This window comes from Cetorhinus maximus, chromosome 27 (assembly GCF_964194155.1).
Source record: "Cetorhinus maximus chromosome 27, sCetMax3.hap1.1, whole genome shotgun sequence".
Lineage (NCBI taxonomy): Eukaryota > Metazoa > Chordata > Chondrichthyes > Lamniformes > Cetorhinidae > Cetorhinus > Cetorhinus maximus.
In genome coordinates, this window is record NC_135905.1 from 19,351,939 (window position 1) to 19,371,691 (window position 19,753).

At 45.7% G+C, this 19,753-nt stretch overlaps 1 protein-coding gene and 1 long non-coding RNA gene across 2 annotated transcripts in view; both read left to right on the plus strand.

The window, feature by feature from the left end:
• Positions 1 to 19,753, plus strand: part of rps24 (ribosomal protein S24) — a 440,983-nt gene that overhangs the window by 59,894 nt on the left and 361,336 nt on the right. The gene's annotated exons all lie outside the window — the stretch shown is intronic.
• LOC144668714 (uncharacterized) lies at positions 1,037 to 19,639 on the plus strand. The gene is made up of 3 exons (XR_013573542.1): positions 1,037 to 1,139; positions 2,058 to 2,226; positions 19,076 to 19,639. It is a non-coding gene; the product is annotated as an uncharacterized LOC144668714 (long non-coding RNA).

Genomic DNA, 19,753 nt, shown 5'->3' on the forward strand with positions numbered 1-19,753 from the left:
TTGAACTGCTGCAGTTCATTTGAGTCACGAGTTCCATAGGACACTGATTAAATATTCTGCATTGTAATTTATGCAAACGAAAAGAAAAAAAAGAGAAATCCCATCAGGCGGCAACGATTCTGCAAAATCTGCCATGAAATAATTATCCTCCCTGTCATTCTAACACCAGTCTGTGAGGTGTCTGTCAATAAAATATTGGACAACAGAATCATGTTCAATTATAACTCTGGAGATAATGTGGTATGTGAGCTCCAAGTGCAGGAAGAATATACAGATATTCTTCGTGCAGTGTTTACTGACTGGCAGCATAATGTAACCTGCAGTCATTTAGCCTTTCACAACACTAAAGCAGCTTGTCTTCCCGCATTAGGATTTAGTGCATTTTATTACGAGAAGTGAGCCAGAAAGGAAACAAGGGAGAATATAATGAGGAAGCCTTTCATTGTAAACTGGATTTGATTATTGATTATAGACCTGATACCAACCTTTTGCTGCAATGAGACCTCTCCACATGCTCCCTAATATTCTTGTCCGCGTTATCTTGCTGTTTCAAAAGGTGACCAGGATTGTTTTACAAGCACAATCCTTGTAGAATGTGTTCCACAGGCATATAATCACTTGGTTAACCACTGTTAAGAGGAAATAAAGCTTATTATTCAGTTAACAACAGTTAACCTTATTATAACCTCTACAAGTAACTGTGTGATTGTTGTTTGTTTTGTGTCATGGGCTGGCATTGAGATACAGATCAGCCACCATGCAATTGATTGGTGGAATAGGCTTAAGAGAATGAATAGCCTACTCTTGTTCATATGTTCCTGTTTAAACCCCGTTCAAGAAATGCCATCACAGCTTTGCTTGCAATTGATGTCACTGGCCTCGGATTAACTTCCCATCTCAGAGTGGTACAATTTTAACAATGCATATTACTCATTTGCTTTTAACCTCAAAACATGTGGAGAAGATTTATTTGCTGTGATTTTTTAAAATTAATTTTCTCACAGTCTGGTCTCCTCCTCCTATCGGCAATCACCTATCACTGATGGTGCACATTTTCCATGCACAGAGGAGTTGTTCAAACGACGAGAAGGAACCTCGGGTAGAAAATCTGGCCAAGCCATTTTATCCCTTCATACCAGGTACCATCATGTCATTGGCATCTGCAGGTTTGATTTGCTTGGACCTGGAAAATAGGGCCTTGTTTGTAAAATAGTTTATGCACTTGCTCCAGTTTTGAAGGACAGTCAATGATAAAAAGAGTAGCCATCAGAAAAAAAATCAATCAAAAAGATGCAAAAGAGACCTAATCCTTGGAGTGGACAAATTGGGCCCACCACCACTCACTAGATATACTCAAATTTGAAATGATCTATGACGTCGGGACGCACGCCTAATGTCATCGCGCGTCTTATTACGCTCGGGTGTGTTGGGCGCGCACCCGCACACCGAACGTAAAATTCCGGCCTTTGAGCTTAAGTTTTCTGCTTTCTAGACCTTGCATCCTGGCCCCACCTGATCATGCTTTGCTGGCTTTTGTCTGGTATCAACAATGGTTTTGCCATTGTGCAAGGTCTGAGATGGGCACCGGATGCTACAAAACCAGCTCAGAAATACTGATGAGCTTTCTACAGAGAAGCAGTGACTACACTTGAAAAGTAATCGATGAAAGGTCACCAAGTTGCACAATCACACTAAAGCTATGAGGAAATCATCTGTGCTGTAATCTCAATGTAGAATAAAAACAAAAAATACTAAAAAAAACACTCAGCAGGTCAGGCAACACCTGCAGAGAGAGAAAAACAGAATTAGCATTTTGGATCAATGACCTCCCATCCAGTTCTGATGGGTGTTGAGAGTTATCTAGCATTTTCTGTTTTTATTTCTTGAAACATAATTTAATTGGCTGGGAAGTTCTCTGCTAGTGCCTAAGAACATGAAAAGTGCAAAATAAATGCAAATTCTTTTTTACTATTTTCATACAGTCACTTGGTAGTACAGAACTTGAAAATTGCTGAGAAAAGAGATGTTGTCGAAACTTTTTGTTTTGCACTCGTCAGGTCAGAACCACAAGAATACCAAATCTCGAAGGGAACAACAATTTATACTGCATGAGAAGAGGATGCTGATTGGTTGACAAGTGGTCTCTGATAATTAGAAGTGTTGCCATGGATAATGCACCAGGGAACTGTTAACTGCCAAACTTTGTTTTTATTCAAACCAGGCAAGGTGAGTCTGATTGGTCAAGACATTGCCATGGGGAATGAACCAGTGAATGGCTGTCCCCTCAAGCTTTTGTTTAGTTGAGAAAGGTGCAACGTGTGGACATATCCTTTTTGCTGTGAATGAAAGGCCTCTGTGTGTAGATATATGCAGCTCTAGTGCACATATGTAAGCCATACTGTGAACCTGACTGATAATCTTAAATAGGTTGTTAATGTAATTCTTAGCACAATCAAGATTGTTTAGTGAGTATTGTCCAATCATGGAATCATATCTAATGTTGGATACTATGCTCTGAGCTTTGCAAGCATGGGCTGGTCAGTACTTTGCCTGTTGCAAACATCTAAAACATCCTTTTTTCAGTAATATTATCTTCATATTATGGCATCTAATTTCTCTTAATTTGTCCTGGCCTAAATTACCCACCTTAGCAAGCTGTTTAGCTGTTGACAATCATCATTATGAAGGAAAACTTGTGAGCACCTTTCCTGAATTTGGCTTCCAGATGCTTATATTGATGCATTGAATGTACTGTTTAAGTTTATTTTTAATTATTTGGTAGTACAGAACTCGAGTATTGCTGAAAAAAGAAACTTTTTTTGTCGAAGCTTTTCGTTTTGCACCCATCAGGACAATTCACAAGAAAATGCCGATGTCAAGGGAAACAACATATTTACCACCACCACCTTCTCGAGGACAATTAGAGATGGGCGATAAATGCTGGCCTAGTCAGCGAAGCCCACATCCCCAGAATGAATTTTAAAAAAATATATACTGTATGAGAAGAAAATGCTGATAGGTTGGCAAATGGATTCTGATTGGTAGAGGCATTGGGGAATGTACCAGTTGATGGTTACTGACAGTTAACTGTCAAGCATTGTTTGAAATTTAAACCAGGCAGCTAGACTCTGGTCAAGACATTGCCCTGAGGAATGAACCAGTGAATGGCTGTCACTTATTTCATTTAGCTGAAACTGATGCAATGTGTGTACATGTTCTTTCTATCTGCAAAGAACAGGGCCCTGTGTAGCTAAAACTATACGTACAGTATAAATATGTTGCTCCCCTGACATTGGTATTTTCTTGTGAATTATTCTGATGAGTGCAAAACGAAAAGCTTTGACAAAAAAAATCGCTTTATTCAGCAGTACTTAAGTTTACTTAATTCAATTATGTATCTGAAATACCCCTGTTAGACCCTCCCTCCCTGCCACACCCCACACTGGAACATCTCTTCTTGAGGCTGAATATCTTACTTTACCAATTTGGAACTCCCCCACTGTTCATTCATTATCTCAAAATGGCCAACAGTGGTTTACCAATCTTTTCACTTGTCTCTCCCCGTACTCTGAGATCACTTCATCCGTCCAAGAGATTTATTGCATTTTAGCCAATCTGGAACCTTCTCACCATTGAACTCAAAGTTCCAGAACGCATACAAAACTATGTTTGATGTGGGTTTGTATGCTATTAATGCTTTTCTTGATTAAAAATCCCCAAAAAGCGGACATTTGAAGGAAAGAACGGAGAATTGCTTTGGATAATGCCTTTCACAATCTCAGGATGTCGCAAAGTACTTCAAAATCAAAGAAATGCCTTGAACAGCCTCTGATGTCAATGTGTGAGCCTGTTTGCACACAGCCAAGTCCCACAAACAGGAATGATATAAACTCTTTTAAATATGTTAGTGAGGGACAGATATTGGCTAGGATGCCTGGAGAACTCCTCTACTCTCTTTCGAATAGTATCTTGGGATTTTTTTTTACTTTAAACCAAGAGGGCAGATGGTGATTTGGTTTAATGTCTCATCTTGCCTCAGACAATGCAGCAAGTCCCTCGTCCTAGATTATGTGCTCAAGTCTCTGGAGTGGGGCTTGAACCCAAGAACATCTGAATCAGAGGTGTGAGTGCTCTCACTGGGCCACCACTGACATCTTTAGCATATTAACTAGCTCCTGAATCTCCTGTTCAACTCTGCAGGGGGTTCCTGCAGTTTTAATTTCATGCTTGACTACTTTCTTGCTGTTATTGTATTGGCTGAAATTCTTGGCGTTATGCTTTACCTTTTCTTTGGTGAGCTAGGAGTCTGACATGTATGGAAATCCATCAAAGTGCTTAAAATCAAGCTACTGCAAAATCCACTAGGTTTCTGACAGTGACTGTCATTAATATTCTTATTATTGTGCTTGCAGAAATTACCTAATTTCCACTTTAAGATCCCTAGGCTTAGAAATTGGACCTTACGATCGTATTCCAAGTGGATACAGAACAAGTCCCCAATGCCTTAAAGATATAGGCCTGAATTTTCAGCTCGGTGAGGGATGTGATCGGCGGGCCTGGGAGCTGTCGGGAAATGGACCGCTGGCCGCGATTTAACGCTGGCTGGCCAATTAACGGCCAGCCGGCATGAAGCGCACGCTGATATGAACAGCGCTGCCTGGGTTGGGGGCTGGAGGAGGGCAAACGCTGAAGTCAGTGTGGGCGTGGGGGAGTGCGGAATGAAAGCTCCCAGAAGGCAGAGAGATGCCTCAGGGAGCTGAAGAATTTAAATACAAAAAAAATATAAAGATTTTGAAAACTGTGGAAAAAATGCCCACGCAGCAGAAGCAGTCACGTCAACATATACAACACGGAAGCCTCATCCCGCCCGTGGGTGAGGTTTCCTGAAAAATGCAAAGGCCGCCTGGTCAAATCGCCCAATCGTCCAGTGAAAATTCCTAGTTAATTGCGCCGCTAATGGGCTTAATAGCCCTCTTAATCGTTGGCAGGCGCACTTCCGACTTTGGCACGTGCCCGCCGACCGAAATATCGCGTGAGCGTGCCACGACGTCAGGGCGCTCGCCTGGCGTCATTGCACGCTGTTTTACGCTCGAGCATATTGGGCGCGCGCCCGCATGCCGAGCGAAAGGTTCTGCCCACAGGGATGTCTTTTCCAGGTTTCTCTAGCAGTTGCCTAGCAGCAAAGCTGTTTTTGGACCCCCTTCCTGAAACTGGGCTCCCTGGAGCATAACCGGTGACGGCCCAACTGTGTCCACATTAACCGGATCTGCACCTGGCCTGACCGGCTGGACTTATAAAAGGGGTGATCCACCAAAAGACGTTTCTCCTCCTGGCTCCCAATCCTTTTGTAATTTCCTCCTCCTCTCCTGCCAGGGCCTACCCGAGGGGGCTGCCAGCTCGTTGCACAATGTTCATGTTGCTCGGGAGCTGCCTGAACATTTGCAGCAGGTCCTCGCAATTTGCCATCCTTATTTAAATGCAACCCCAGGGCTTCGGGCCTAACTATTCTGCTGCTGGGATCATTCCCGGCACCCAGTTTGTGGTGACAACATCCAATCTCCATCCTGTGATATTTAAAGATTATAGTTTGCATGTTACCAGTAAACAGCAGTTCTGACGTATTACTCAAATTGGGCTGGGTCCTCATCCCAGCAACTTAACCTGTGCCTACACAAATTTTATCGAATAGACAAAATTAAATTACCTATTAGGACTGACACCAAACATGGAATTGCCAGCTATCATAAACTCAATGTTAAAGGGTTTCCACTACCATATTTAGTGATTACAGAGTTTAGAGATCGTTTTTGTAACACGAGACAGCAATTGAGCATTATTACCAGAAAATGACCGTCATTATTTGTTTTACTATGCCTTCTGGCAACTGTCGCACAGTAAGCACTCGAGGATACCAGTGATAGATTAGTGACTGCTTGGCATTACAGGACCAAGGGGACACTAAAGCCATAATTCTCAGCACACTGTACAAGTCAATAAATTACTTAAACACACTCTGTCTTCATTTTAACACTGCTGAAGTTGGTAGTCCTGTGAATGAAAAGACAATTGCAATTAAATTTTTTTTTAATATTGCACACAGATTGGAAATGTTATCAGATACCTCCAACTACTTGCCAGAGCCATTAACATAGTAAAACGTCTCAAGGCACTTAACAGGAGGGTTATCAATTAAATTAATGAGAAGGAATTTTTGTACTTTTAAAATCAAAATGCTGACTAATTTAGGATGTTACACCCAACACGCAGAGGGAGGTCTCCCCATATATTTTATAGCTGTTTTATCTTTGTAAAATTATTTGTAGATGTTGTTCTTTGAACGGATATATGAAATTGACAATGAAAGCTGACAGGCTTTATCATCTACACTGCTTCCTAACTTCTTTGGGATTTATTTCCTTGCCTTTGCTTTTAACTTTACTAAGATAGAGCAGATGATAAAAACTGTGGGGGAATGTTGCTGCAAACAACTCGTGTATTATTTGTCTGTGTCTAACACTGATCTGAACATTTCTTTTGCAATGATAAATGTGAGTGGCGCGCCCAGGTGTAACCCACGTGACTTCGTAATCGCTGCTGTCAAACTTCCTCAGAGGCAAAAAAAGTGACGGATGAGCCAAAACCCCATAATAGAACTTTGAGAAGATCGGTTCCATTTCTTTTGACCCCCCAGATAAATTTTGCCCCCTGCCATGGACTTCATCCTCTCTTTACCCACTTGCTTGGGCTGAATCAGGTCATTCAAAACCTTGCAAATCAAAACAGAGCTCAGGTTCAGAAATCTTGCCCATCACCAACAATGCCTATATCTGCCTCCACAATGTTACCTGCCATTGCATCTAGCTCCTTCCCCAGTTGCCTATCAAAACCCTTCTCCAAGCTTTCATCATCTACAGAGTTCAAAGCCTCCCTTGCAGGACTCCTAGCCTCCATACACTTCAGCTGGGCCACTCATATCCTGTTGCACTTGCCCATCACCCTGTTCTCTCCTAACTATTGTAACAGACAGAATGTATTTGCTCTCTTACTGCTTGTAGTCAGTATGTTTTGTATGGAAAGGGATGTGTCTTTTTTTTTACCCTTAGAGCATGTATTCCAATTGAATAATTCGGCAGAAAGCATTTGTAAGTTTAAAATAAGAGGCTATTTATTCTCACGCACTTACCCCAAAGTACACGACGTCATACATTCTGTCACACACGTGCACACACACGCGCACACATGCGCGCACACACGCACAGACACGCACATAAAGATCGGATAAAGATAAAACATAGTGCACTCTTACAGATTACAGTTACTTCATTCTCTGGTTTACGATTTCTGGTCTACCATGTGGCAGGCCTGTGGTTTCTTGAATGGATTCAATGGTTTAAAGTTGAAGTGAGGGTCTTGTAAAGCAAAAGGGTTCACAGCAGGTTGTGAGGTTTCTTGTAGTTGAACATCTAGGAGGTTGGTTCTCAGGTGAACTTTGAAACTGGAACAGGTTAAGTACTTTGGCTGCTTGGTGACTTGCAGCTAGCTTCAGAGTCTGGTTCTCAGACTGGCTGACGACTGATGGATCTGATGGATCTACCGGATCCCAGCAGAGTTGGTGCAAGAGCATACGGCGCTCTAGATGAACGTTCAGCCTTGCGCCCCTTCTCACCCCCCACAAAAATGAATATTATGCATTAGCATGAATAAAAATTCTGCATTTATAATTCGATTTGAGAAAGGATAATATTGATGATAAATATGAGAATAGAGGAGAATATTCTTACTGATATACACTTTTCACAGGATGTATTCTAGAGGAATTGCACGTTATAATGTGTGATATGGCTCCCATGATGTCATACTGTGAGCTTCTGCAACAGTTACTGGATGATTTTATGTGCAATTTACACAATCAATAATCATTACAAAAGAGAGGGCTAGATTAAATTATGTTCATCGATATTATTTACTGGTTCACAGTTTTGGAATAATTATGTAGATGGACAAATTTGTAAAACTGGCACCAGAAACAGAATGAGGAATATAATATGAAATTTTGGGAAAGACTGCGATGTAAATATATGGAAACCTATGTGTATGCCAGTGTATGTGGATGTATATCCAGACCTTTCATTCTCACTGCTGAACTGAAGCCTGTTTATTTACTTACTTGTTTCATGAATACGTAGTTTCATGAATTCCATCACCCCCTACTCCTCAACCCCCACTTATGGCACCTCCCCATGCCCACGCAGAAGATGCAACACCTGCCCCTTCACTTCCTCTCTCCTCACCGTCCAAGGGCCCAAACACTCCTTTCAAGTGAAGCAGCATTTCACTTGCATTTCCCCTAACTTAGTCTACTGCATTCGTTGCTCCCAATGCGGTCTCCTCTACATTGGAGAGACCAAACGCAAACTGGGCGACCGTTTTGCGGAACACCTGCGGTCTGTCCGCAAGAAAGACCCAAACCTCCCTGTCGCTTGCCATTTTAACACTCCACCCTGTTCTCTTGCCCACATGTCTGTCCTTGGCTTGCTGCATTGTTCCAGTGAAGCCCAACGCAAACTGGAGGAACAGCACCTCATCTTCCGACTAGGCACTTTACAGCCTTCTGGGCTGAATATTGAATTCAACAACTTTAGATCTTAAACTCCCCCTCCCCCCATCCCCACCCCGTTTCTTTTCCCCCCCCCACCCGCCCTTTTTTTTTTATTTTAATAATTTATATAGATTCTTCTTTCCCCACCTATTTCCATTATTTTTAAATCTAAAACTAAAACCTTTAGTCTTTCCACCCCACCCCCACTAGAGCTGTACTTTGAATATCCTGTTTTCCATTCTTAATTAGCACTTTTCTCAGACAAAGACCACCACCTTCAACACCTCTTTGACCCTTTTGTCTCTGACATCTTTTGATTATCTGCTCACACCACACCCTCAATGTGTCTCTTCCCCCCACCCACCTTAAACCAATTTATATTTCTCCCTTGTTGAAACTATGCTTCAGTTCTGCCGAAGAGCCATGAGGGCTCGAAACGTTGACTGATTTCTTCTCCGCCGATGCTGCCAGACTTGCTGAGTTTTTCCAGGTAATTCTGTTTTTATTTTGTTTTGGATTTCCAGCATCCGCAGTAGCTTTTAGCTTTTTGTTTTTATCTTCATGAATAGTTCATTCAGTTTTTTGCCATGCACTCCCCCCACACCCTGCCAAATTTGGCTGCTTTAGACGGCCACCTAGTGGTGGTGCCGGATGGGTCCTTGGGTCAGAAAGGTGCAATCCCTAAAACTAGATTCGATCACATGATCACTGGGTTAACATTTTGAAGCCCACCCAGTCTAATTTGGATACAATGGGAAGTTGATAGTGGCCCATCAGTTCCGATCTTCCCTTTTGTCCAGTATGAAACATGGAGACAGGCAGACTGGAAACTCCATAGTCTTTAGGTTTTGGCCCATCTTTAAACAATGAGATGTGTGAATTTCACAAATAGCTGTGAGGTACCCTCCCCATGCCCATATTTAATTAGGTATTGGCTGGAGACTTGATACCGTCTGTAGTCCAAATGCCAAAAGTCACATGTTTCCAGTAGCCATCTTAACAGCTTGTTTGTATCCAATTTTTAAAAGCATTGATTAAAAGTTCATAATATGACATGCCTGAAATGGACATGACGTGAGACTGGCTTCCTGTATCCCTGCATATTGAATTTCCAATCTTTGTCCTCATCATAGGAGCGTTATCAGATAAACTGTCCCACTGAATTGCACAGTTAGGACAGGTGATCAAAAACTTGGCCAAAGAGAGAGGTTTTAGGAAGCGACTTCAAAGGGGAGAGAGAGCTGGAGAATCTTAAAGAGGCAATTCCAGAACTCCGGTCTTGGCTGGTTGAAGGCATGGCTACCAATGATGAAGCAAAGAAATTGAGATGCTCAAGAGTCCTGAATTAGAAGGGTACAGATACCTTGGCAGTTTGTAGGGCTGGAGGAAATTACAGAGATAGGGACGGGTGAGATCATGGAAGGATTTGAACAAAAAATGAGAATTTTAAAATCAAGGCATTGCGTACTGGGGACAGAATTTTGCCGTCGGCGAGCAGGGGGCGGGGCCTGTTCGCTGACATGTAAAACGACGCGGGATGAAGTTGTGTGGAACCCCCGACATCATCCCGCCCCATTTAAATTTTCAGGCAGGCGGGGTCACAGCAAAATCAGCTGTGCGCCCGCCGACCTGTCAATGGCCAATTGAGGCCATTGACAGGATCATTTAACCAATTAAAGGACCTGCCCATCCAACCTTAAGGCTGGCGGGCAGGCCAGGAGCCCTGGCGGCAAATAGATAAAACACAAAACCTCATCCAGCGGCGGGATGAGGTTTCATGCAGGGTTTAAAAAATTTTAATAAAGTTATTCTGTAAATTATGAACATGTAAGGGATTTTTCTTCTTCTATTTTTAATATTTTTCAAAGCCCGGGCGATCTCCCTGAGGCAGCACTTAGCCTCAGGGAGATGTGCGCTCTTTTGTGCGCATGCGCGAAAAAGCGCGCTCTCGCTTTTAGGGAATCCCCCCACTGCCCGCACAGGAAGTGCATAGCGCTTCCCGCCGGACGTCACACTGGGTGGGCCTTAATTGGCTTGCCCACGTAAAATGGCGGTGGGGCCCACTTCCCTGGTAGGGATTGGCTCCCCGCCCGCTGGAGATTGGGTCGGGCCCGCCCACCTAACAGGCAGAAAATTCTGCCCTGGGAGTCAATGTAGGGCAGCAAGCAGAGAGATGATGGATGAGTGGGACTTGGTGCTGTTCACGATACAGGTAGCAGAGTTTGGATCAGCTCAGGTTTTTGGGAGGCTGCCCAGGAGAGCATTGGAAAAGTCGAGTCTGATGGTAACAAAAGCATCAACGAGGGTTTCAGCAGCAGATAGATTGAGACAGGTACAGGGGTGCTCAGTACTATAGGAGTTGACGTAGCTGGTATTTGCGATGGAGAGACTATAGGGTCGGATGTTCAACTCAGGGTCAAATAGGATGACGAAAGACATGGATGCACACAGATGGCTGTCCCCAGTCAAGAACAAGAAAATGGAAGTGTTTATTCATGAGATCAGAAAGGCATAGGAGTTAGGGAGCAATCTTTGTCCCTCCATCAACACAATGTTGACTGGTAGCTGAACCCACTGTCAATGGTTAGAATGGGCTGAGTTGGCAAGTTGTCAACTGTTGTGAATTGAGTCAAATAGACCTGAAAGATCCCATGTTTTATCATCATCCTCTGCTGAGGGACCCAATCCTCAGTGTTGGTCAGAGCAGTTATTATCCATCCCTGAGCTAAAGAGGTGAAAAATCAGATGATGTTTGCCCTCCCATCCAGTGAATTCTGAAGGAAGGTGCATATGTGCCATTACCAAGTGTGCACAAATTCAGACTCTCACATTCAAATACCCTGTCCACGTACTGCCTGAATTTTCTGGTTGGCAGGGGAGGGGCGTGGGTGGTGGTGAGGGGAGACGCGGAGCAGGTGTGGACAGGCGCGGACCCGATTGCCACCCGCGATCAGATCCGTGCCGCCATTTTACATGGGCGGGCCAATTAAGGCCCACCCAGCGTATTTCTCGACTCCTGAGGATAGCGGGAGTGGGCGGGCACACACAGCCGGGTCCAATGGCGACCCGGGAGCCTGTTGAAATGAAGGCCTGGCAGCCTTTTCTCACAATGGTAAGTGCAAGGCCACAGTAGAGGGCTTCTGGTGAGCAGGCCTGTCCGGAGGGTAGGGCGGGAGGGCCAGTGTGCGCCTTGTTTTTCAGATGACTGCCTTGCTGCCCTCCTCGAAGAGGTGGCAGCATGGCGGGAGGTGCTGGTTCCCCAGGATGGGAGGAGGAGGCCCCCCCACATGACGAAACGTGCCTGGGAGGAGGTAGTAAGCTCCCGCAGTGTGGTGCGGCGCACCTGGATCCAGTGTCGCAAGCGCTTCAACGACTTGTTGCGCTCAGCAAGGGTGAGGACCATGTTGACATTGGTCATGTAACCCAGCAGGTCCGCTTTCCCCCCCACTGCTGCCCTCCCCTCCCCCATGAGTGTAGTGACTGCATTGAATCGTTGACGGCATTTTCCCTTTGCTGGGAGAGCCAGCAGATATTGCCCATGCTGATGTCAGCCTGAGAGGGTGAGGAAGAGATGGGTTTTGCCCCTGCAGCATGTGTTATATTAATTCTCACATGACTGGTGTGGGGGAAGCCTGGAGGAGCTGCACCTGGGCACTGTGTTTGAACTGCAGGACATGTCCAAGTCAGGGTGATGAGATGCTGGAAGGGGAGCTTCAAGGTGATGTGGCAACGAACCATCTGCTGCCCTCTTGCGCCTCCTTGCTATGGAAGGATATACCATGTGGTGCCTAATGTGATGTAAGCAGCATTTGGCCAAGGTGGGGAGGGGGGTGGGGGGTGGGGAGCAGGCCCAGCATCTTTGTGTGAGTGTTTGGAGCGGGGTGAGGAGGCACTGGAGCCCTGATATGTCCCACTCTGGTTGGGGTGGGCCGTGTGCGAAGACAGTCCATGTACAATTTGCACAAATCAATGTTCATGTCTCATTTTCAGGAGAAGAATATTCATAACGCAGCAGAGCATGTGAGGACTGGCGGCGGCCAGGCACAGTTAGCCATTCTCAGCTGCTTCAAGCAGGAGGCCCTGGATCTGGAGAGGCGCCATGCACCCAGGTCCACAGGTGTCGGTGAGGCTGGGGTGCCACAGCCAGGTATTTATGCCCAACAGTGAGGTCAGTATTGTTCTCCCAACAGCCAAAGCGCTGCTGAATGTTAAATGATTTAATTTTGCAACATGGCTTGACCATTGCTTATGGAAGGATGATCGCATAATGATCCGGGGGACAGGGATGCACGCTAAGTGGCCCAATGTCCTTATTCTTCCTTTCAGCAGGGCCGGGAGGAGGAGCCTGAGGGGCCTGAAGTCTCACCAGCGTCACATCATTTCTGTGAGGCAGGTACCAGCACAGATACTAGCACCTCGGTGGGAACTTGAACATCGGCTAGTGTCCCTGGGCACAGCGGTGAGGTCACTTCACAGTCGCTGGATGAGCTGGCAAAGACAGAGAGTGCCCATGGCACCAGCAGTTGGGGGACTGCAGGGGACCAGGCAGATGCTCAGTCGGTGCCTGATGATATTCCTCTGGAGTTGTTCGCGATGCAGCAGGGGCAGGAAATGCAGCCGGGTGTGCGGGAGCATCTGGGGGAGATACACGAGGCTGTGCTTAGCTTGGTCTCCGTGGTGAAGGAGTCTACACGGATGATCATCGAAGCAATGAGCCACATGTCCGAGTGCCATGCGTCCTCCATGGAGAGACTGGGGACTCTCATGGAGAGGCTCCTCCAGGAGACCCATCAGGGCTTCCTGGGGATGCGCTCTGACCAGCAAGCCCTCACATTGGCATTGACCTCGGCTGGTCAGCGCCAGTGTGGGAGATGGTCTGGGCACCAAGTTTCCCAGCTCGGTGCCCATCCATCCACGGTGAGCAGGGAGGCCCGAAGCGACCTCACGTTTGCGCAGCAGCTGCCGGGCATCTCTGCGGGCACCTCTCAGGGCAGCAGCTCCTCCGCCCCTCTCCCAGTGACCATTGCATCCGGTGAGGCTGCGGTGACTGGGGAGATGCCAGCTGTGGAACTGGCAGCTCCCTCCCAGGCGGGGCCAGCACTGGCTCCACGGGCCAGAGGACAACCAAGGTCATCGAGGTCAGCAGGACAGCAGAGTCAGCAGGCTGGCTCAGATGCCAGTCCCAGCGATGGGGCAGCACCAAGACGTAGCACCCGGAAACGTAAACATAAGGAACCTTAGACACACCACGGGTTTATCACTGGTGCTTTTGTGTTGGCCCGAGATGAGGTCTTTATGATTTGTTTTGATTTGTAACACTTGTCTTTTTTTTGGAATAAGTTGCTTTGCTTGATGTATTAAATTCAGATATGTGACCATGGCTGAAGGTGCCTCTTTTCTTCTGCATGTGTATGGTTTCCAAAACTGTAATGTGTGCTTTGTTGGACATTCAGCTTTATTAACAAGGCCCTTAGTTACTGTTGCTAACCTGGCAGATTTTGCACTTAGGTGTCGAGTATGGGGCCTGTAGCCCAGGCTTGTCCTGGAGATCCATCTGTGTTGTGCTAGCTGAAGGTTCGTTGGATTAAAGCCTCCCGGGTGTCCCTGCCTCCCTGCAGTATGCCCGGGTCAGCGTCTAACCCCCTCAGCATTTCCCTGTGCATGCTCATCCTCGGACTCACTGCTGGACTCATCGTGTGCAGCTGCAGCCACTGTGTCGACATCTTCATCATCCACTGCATCCTCCCTTTCCAGCACAAGATTGTGGAGAGCGCAGCATACAACCACTATCATCGACACACGATCTGGGGGGTACTGGAGTGCGCCCCCCGAGTGGTCCAGGCATCGGAAGCACATCTTGAGAAGACCGATGGCTCTCTCCACCACAGCCCTTGTGGAGGCTCCTATTGTAGCGCTGCTCAGCTTCTGTTCTTGGATGGCGGAGAGGCGTCATGAGCCACCTTCTGAGGGGATAGCCCTTGTCACCCAACAGCCATCCATCCAGCCGGGCTGGAGCACTGAAGAGCCCTGGCACCTGGGATTGTCTGAGGATGTAGGTGTTGTGAGAGCTGCCTGGGTACCTTGCCCAGACTTGTAGAATCTGCATCCTGTGATCACACACTATCTGCACGTTCATGGAGTGGAAGTCCTTCCTGTTGACGAAGGCACCGGGCTCATCTGCTGGCACCTTGATGGCCACATGTGTACAGTCTATAGCACCCTGGATGCAGGGGAAGCCAGCAATGGCCGCGAAGCCTCTGGCTCGCTGAGTCTGGCTGGCCTGGTCCCAGTGGTAGTGGATGAAGGTCAGTGCTCATCTGAACAGAGTGTCTGTAGCCTGCTTGACACAAGTGTGGACAGCTGATTGGGAGACACCTCAAAGATCACCCACCGACTCCTAGAAAGAGCCAGAGGCATAGAAGCTGAGGGCAGCTGTGACCTTTAGAGCCACTGGCATGGGGTGTCCACCCACACAGTTAGCGGAGATCTCAGGCCCAATCATCTGACAGATAGAGTTGACTGTCTCCCTTAAGAGGTGGAGCCTCCTTCGGCACTGCACCTCAGACGTATTGAGGTAGCTGCTTCGCCGCCTGTAAACCCTGGCAGCAGGATAGTGGTGTCTTCTGCGGCCCTTCCGCCTTGGACTTCCTGTTGGCCCTGCGCCCCTTGTGCCTGCGCCTGTCCTCCCAAAGGTGGCTCCCCTGGAGGCTGAATGTGCACTCCTGGCCTCCTCCCCCTTCTAGCCCTCCCTTCCTCCTCAGAGGAGCTGCCTCCAGTGGAGAGTTCAACTCCCACTCCCAGGCTAAGGGAAGGCTTCCAGAAACCTGCAGGCCCGGAAAGGATTCCTCACTGCAGAGAGCTGACCTGAGGGTAAGAGTCCAGAAAAAGCAGCTGGTAAGCGTTCTGAAGTACTGCAGATCACACAGGCAAGTTCGTAAAACTTTCAAAAATAAATACTTGACTGTGTACATTCACGACCCCAATGAGCCCGTGGATGAGGTTAATACAAATGTGTCCTACCCGCCTGCCCGTTGCGCCTGTGCGCTGACCCGAAGATTGCACGGGCGCTGAAAAATCGGTGTTGATTAAGTGGCCCGTTAATTAATGGCAGGCGAGCGTCAGACATCATCGCGCGCCCGCCCAGTGAAATATTGTGATGGCGCGTGGTGACATCAGGATGCTCGCCCGACCTCACCGTGCGTCATTTTACACGTGGACCTGAGGGGCCCGCCCCCTCAAGACAACGGGAAAATTCTATCCATATCCTGAGTGCTGTGCGACTCGCACCAGTACAGTGTTGGCACTATAGTTACCTCCACTCAAACAGGCTGAACACACCTAATAATGCAAAGTCAACATGAAAAACAAAGATGCTAGATGTATCCCTCAGCATTCACCAGGAGCACAACTTTTTACTCATTTATGGGATGTTGGCATCATTGGCAAGACCAGCATTTGTTGCCCATTCCTAATTGCCCTTGAGAAGGTGGCGGTGAGCTGTCTTCTTGAACTGTTGTAGTCCATTTTGTGTAGCTACACCCACAGTGCTGTTAGGGAGGGAGTTCCAGGATTTTGACCCAGTGATGGGAACAGCGATATATTTCCAAGTAAGGATGGTGTGTGACTTGGAATGGAACTTGCAAGCAGTGGTGTTCCCATGTGTCAGCTGCCCTTGCTCTTCTCAGGGTAAAAGTTATGGGTTTGGGAGGTACTGTCATGTCAAAAGAGCCTTGCTGAGCTCCTGCAGTGCATCTAGTAGATGGTACACACTGCTGTCATAGTGCACTGATAGTGGAGGGAGTGAATATTTAAGGTGGCAGATGAGGTGCCAATCAAGTGGACTTTATAATCACTTCATTCAGAAACTGGTATTTTCGGGGACTTTCTATATAAGATTGTGACTCCCCAACAGCCAGTTACACAGCAGACAGTAAGTGTGACACATGTGGGATTGACCACAGAATATGGCAGAAAAAGCCTGATCACAACAACTCACTTTCCTTAATCAAATAAAGACAAATAATTATTTCAGTGCATCGGTTAAAGACAATGTTACATACAATGAAATTTAATGTTCCCATTTCGTTGAAAGTATTTTTTGCTTTCCCAGTGGTTTGTTTGATCATGTAAGCCATCAAATTCAGTAAGCGAGAATTTATATGTTCTTGACAGGTATTCTCAGTGCTGGCATCTTTCCTGGTCTTGTACTCCTCCAAACCAACATCTGCTGCTCCTCTCTGTTTTTTTTACCGGACATTGTTGAATCAATTCGATTTTTAAGAGAGATTTTACTTATGGTAATTAGCCGACAATAAATTAAAACTCAGTATTTAATTTGAAGTGAGAAGCCCCAGCAGCTTCAGAAATGTGGGCAGTAAAACACAGTCTGACCAAACGCTATACAAAATAATCAAAGTTTGGAGAGATGCACAATTCCATTCCCCCACCTCCATTCGCCCATCGTTCAGACACTGTTGCATCTCAATCCTGTGAGTTTGGCCAAAGAGTTGATCATGGTGCCCAATAAGCCTGATGCTGCGATCAGATCATTAACTCTGTTGATTTCTTGACTACTTGAATGCTTCTTGCCAACAGGGATCAGAATTCTCTCTTTCTTTTAATGGTTTGTGCCTCGTGTTTTGCTTGTTGCCAGGGTTACAGGGCATGTGAGACACAGTATGGCATTTGGTTGTAGGCTTTCTCAGTTGCGCATCAGGCCCTACTCCGAACACACTGCCTTATTATTTTTATGTACCAGCAGTGGCCGCAATGAATCATTAACGTTTTGTTTCCCAGTGTGTGACTTGCACAAGCTAGAAGCTGGAATTTTGTAGAATCGTGGAGCTGTCCTTTTCCAGCCACTTTTATTCCTCACTATCCTGATCAATCAGTGACCACTGTGTACCCTGAAGAACACAGATTGACCTTCTAGTCAATCAGAGTGTAACTGTATAAAACCATTGTGCAATTCTTGTTATGGAATAAGGACATAGTGCGCTTATTGTTCCAAAGGTCATTCTATCGCACAGCCATCCAAAATTTGCTCCTTGAAGTATCTTTCTTAATTTTTAGCTTAGCAATGACTCCTTTAATTCAGTCAGGGCGCAGCGGGGGTTAAAAACCAATTGCACTCAAAAATTATGCCCCAGCTTAACTCAACCTGAATGTTAATCTTATTCTTTGGCTGCCCCTGGACAGTTGGTCTGGTTATTTACCTCATTCTTGTTTGCGAAATCTTGTTGTATGTAATTGACCACTGCGTTTCCCGAAATTTACAACATGGCTTGAGTGCTTCATTGGCTGTACAACTTTTAGTCATCTCTCCTAATATCTCCCTTTGTGACTATGAATCAAATTTTGTTTGATAATGTTCCTGTGAAGTGTCTGGTGACCCTTGTCACGAGGCTATGCCCCTTTCTTTGTGAAAATATGATTTTCAGACTTTCAACTGACTGGGAATTTTGCAATTTGCAATGAGACAGAACAAACTACTTAAAAATGCAAGGCCACCTTCCAAGGTAAAGGTGAAAAACAAACAAGACACCCTCAGGGATGAAGAGAGAGACATTTCCTATAACTCAGAGATCCATCGAAACTCGTCACTATCTAAGGAAGGGACATTAAAATGCAAAGTACTGGATATTGAAACAATGGCTGTCACAGATAGACACACCCAAAACCCCTTGGAAATACACAATGGGTGAAGTATAACAAGCCAGGCTGCAGCTACTGCAGAGAGATTGCAAGAAATCTTTCAGCAGCGGAAACAGGCTGAATGCTGGGCTCTCTCTCTCTCTCTCTCTCTCTCTCTCTTTTGGAACAAGTGTATTACCCAGTTTGGAAGTCAACCTTATGAGAAATCTACCAGTGAACCGAGATCTTGTAATAATTGCAACACTTTCTATAGGTGACCACATCCATGAAACCAACTAAATCAAATTGGCTGCAACATGTAAACATATATGTCTCAAGGGCACTCAAAGGACACTTAACCATATATTCTTTTAACTCTTTTTTATTGGGCTCTAATTTCCCCAATCATGGGTACTCCTGTGTGTGTGTGCTTGTGTATCTGTGTCTGCGTGTGTGTGTACGTGTGTGTCTGTGTGTGCGTCTGTGTCTGTGTGTGTGTGTGTGTGTCTGTGTGCGTGCGTGGGCCCGTATGATTGTATGAGGACCGAATGCTTGATGTCGCATTTTTATTATTTTTTCGGGTTTAGTTTGTCACAAAATTTGCTCTTTCTTTGACTCAATCAAACCTTGTTTGATTGGCTACTTATTGCTCACAGCTTAAATAGTTAAATACATTTGGATTCGGAAAAGCTATATCCTTGTGTGAAAAAAGAAACTTAAACCTATGTTGTGACCAAAAGAGGAGGCTGAATAAAGGGGAACCAGTTCACTCCTCCTCACCTGGCCATGACACCCTTTACAGTGTTAAAAGTGCTGTATAAATGGAGGTTTTTGTTATTGTAGCGAGCACCTGAGGAACTAAACTCGAACCTGGTTCAAACACAAAGTTTTTAAAGTGGGACATACAGCAAAAAAAATCAACGAAAGCCCCATTTAAAGGTGGCTTCACCGTATTGGAGATATACTTTTGTGTGGTCTCAGCAGGCTTCCTAAGGAAATAAGGATGAGCCCAACTGGAGTATTGTACTGTCACGTTGGTGATACTGTGAAGCAGAAATCACTTCACAGCAATGCAGAAGTGGCAGTACAAGGGACCCATCAGCGCCTGGTATTGGAACTGTGGTCTTCACAGCAGAAGAAGCAGACAGTGTTTACAAGGAAGCAGGGGGCATTCGAGTGAGTGGACAGGAAGAGAGCATCAGGAAACCAACTGCTCCCCTTCTGCTGTCCTGAAAACTCGACAGGCAGTGCAAAAAATGCAATCATTTGAAATGATTTCTGGATCAGCTAAGGTTTTTTAATGCTGTTCTATGATGAAGTCTGTTAAAACGTGGCATTTATCATGGCATTGGAAATGGCCTGTTAGTGTCTCATAATAGGGTAATAAAATACAAATTATATGCTTAATTATGATGGAACGTGTTATTTGTGTTAGAGCACACAATGCTTACATTTCATGCCACTCATAACTAGAGCGCTTGTGTGGTCTCAGTTCCAAAATAAAACAGTGTAAACCACCCA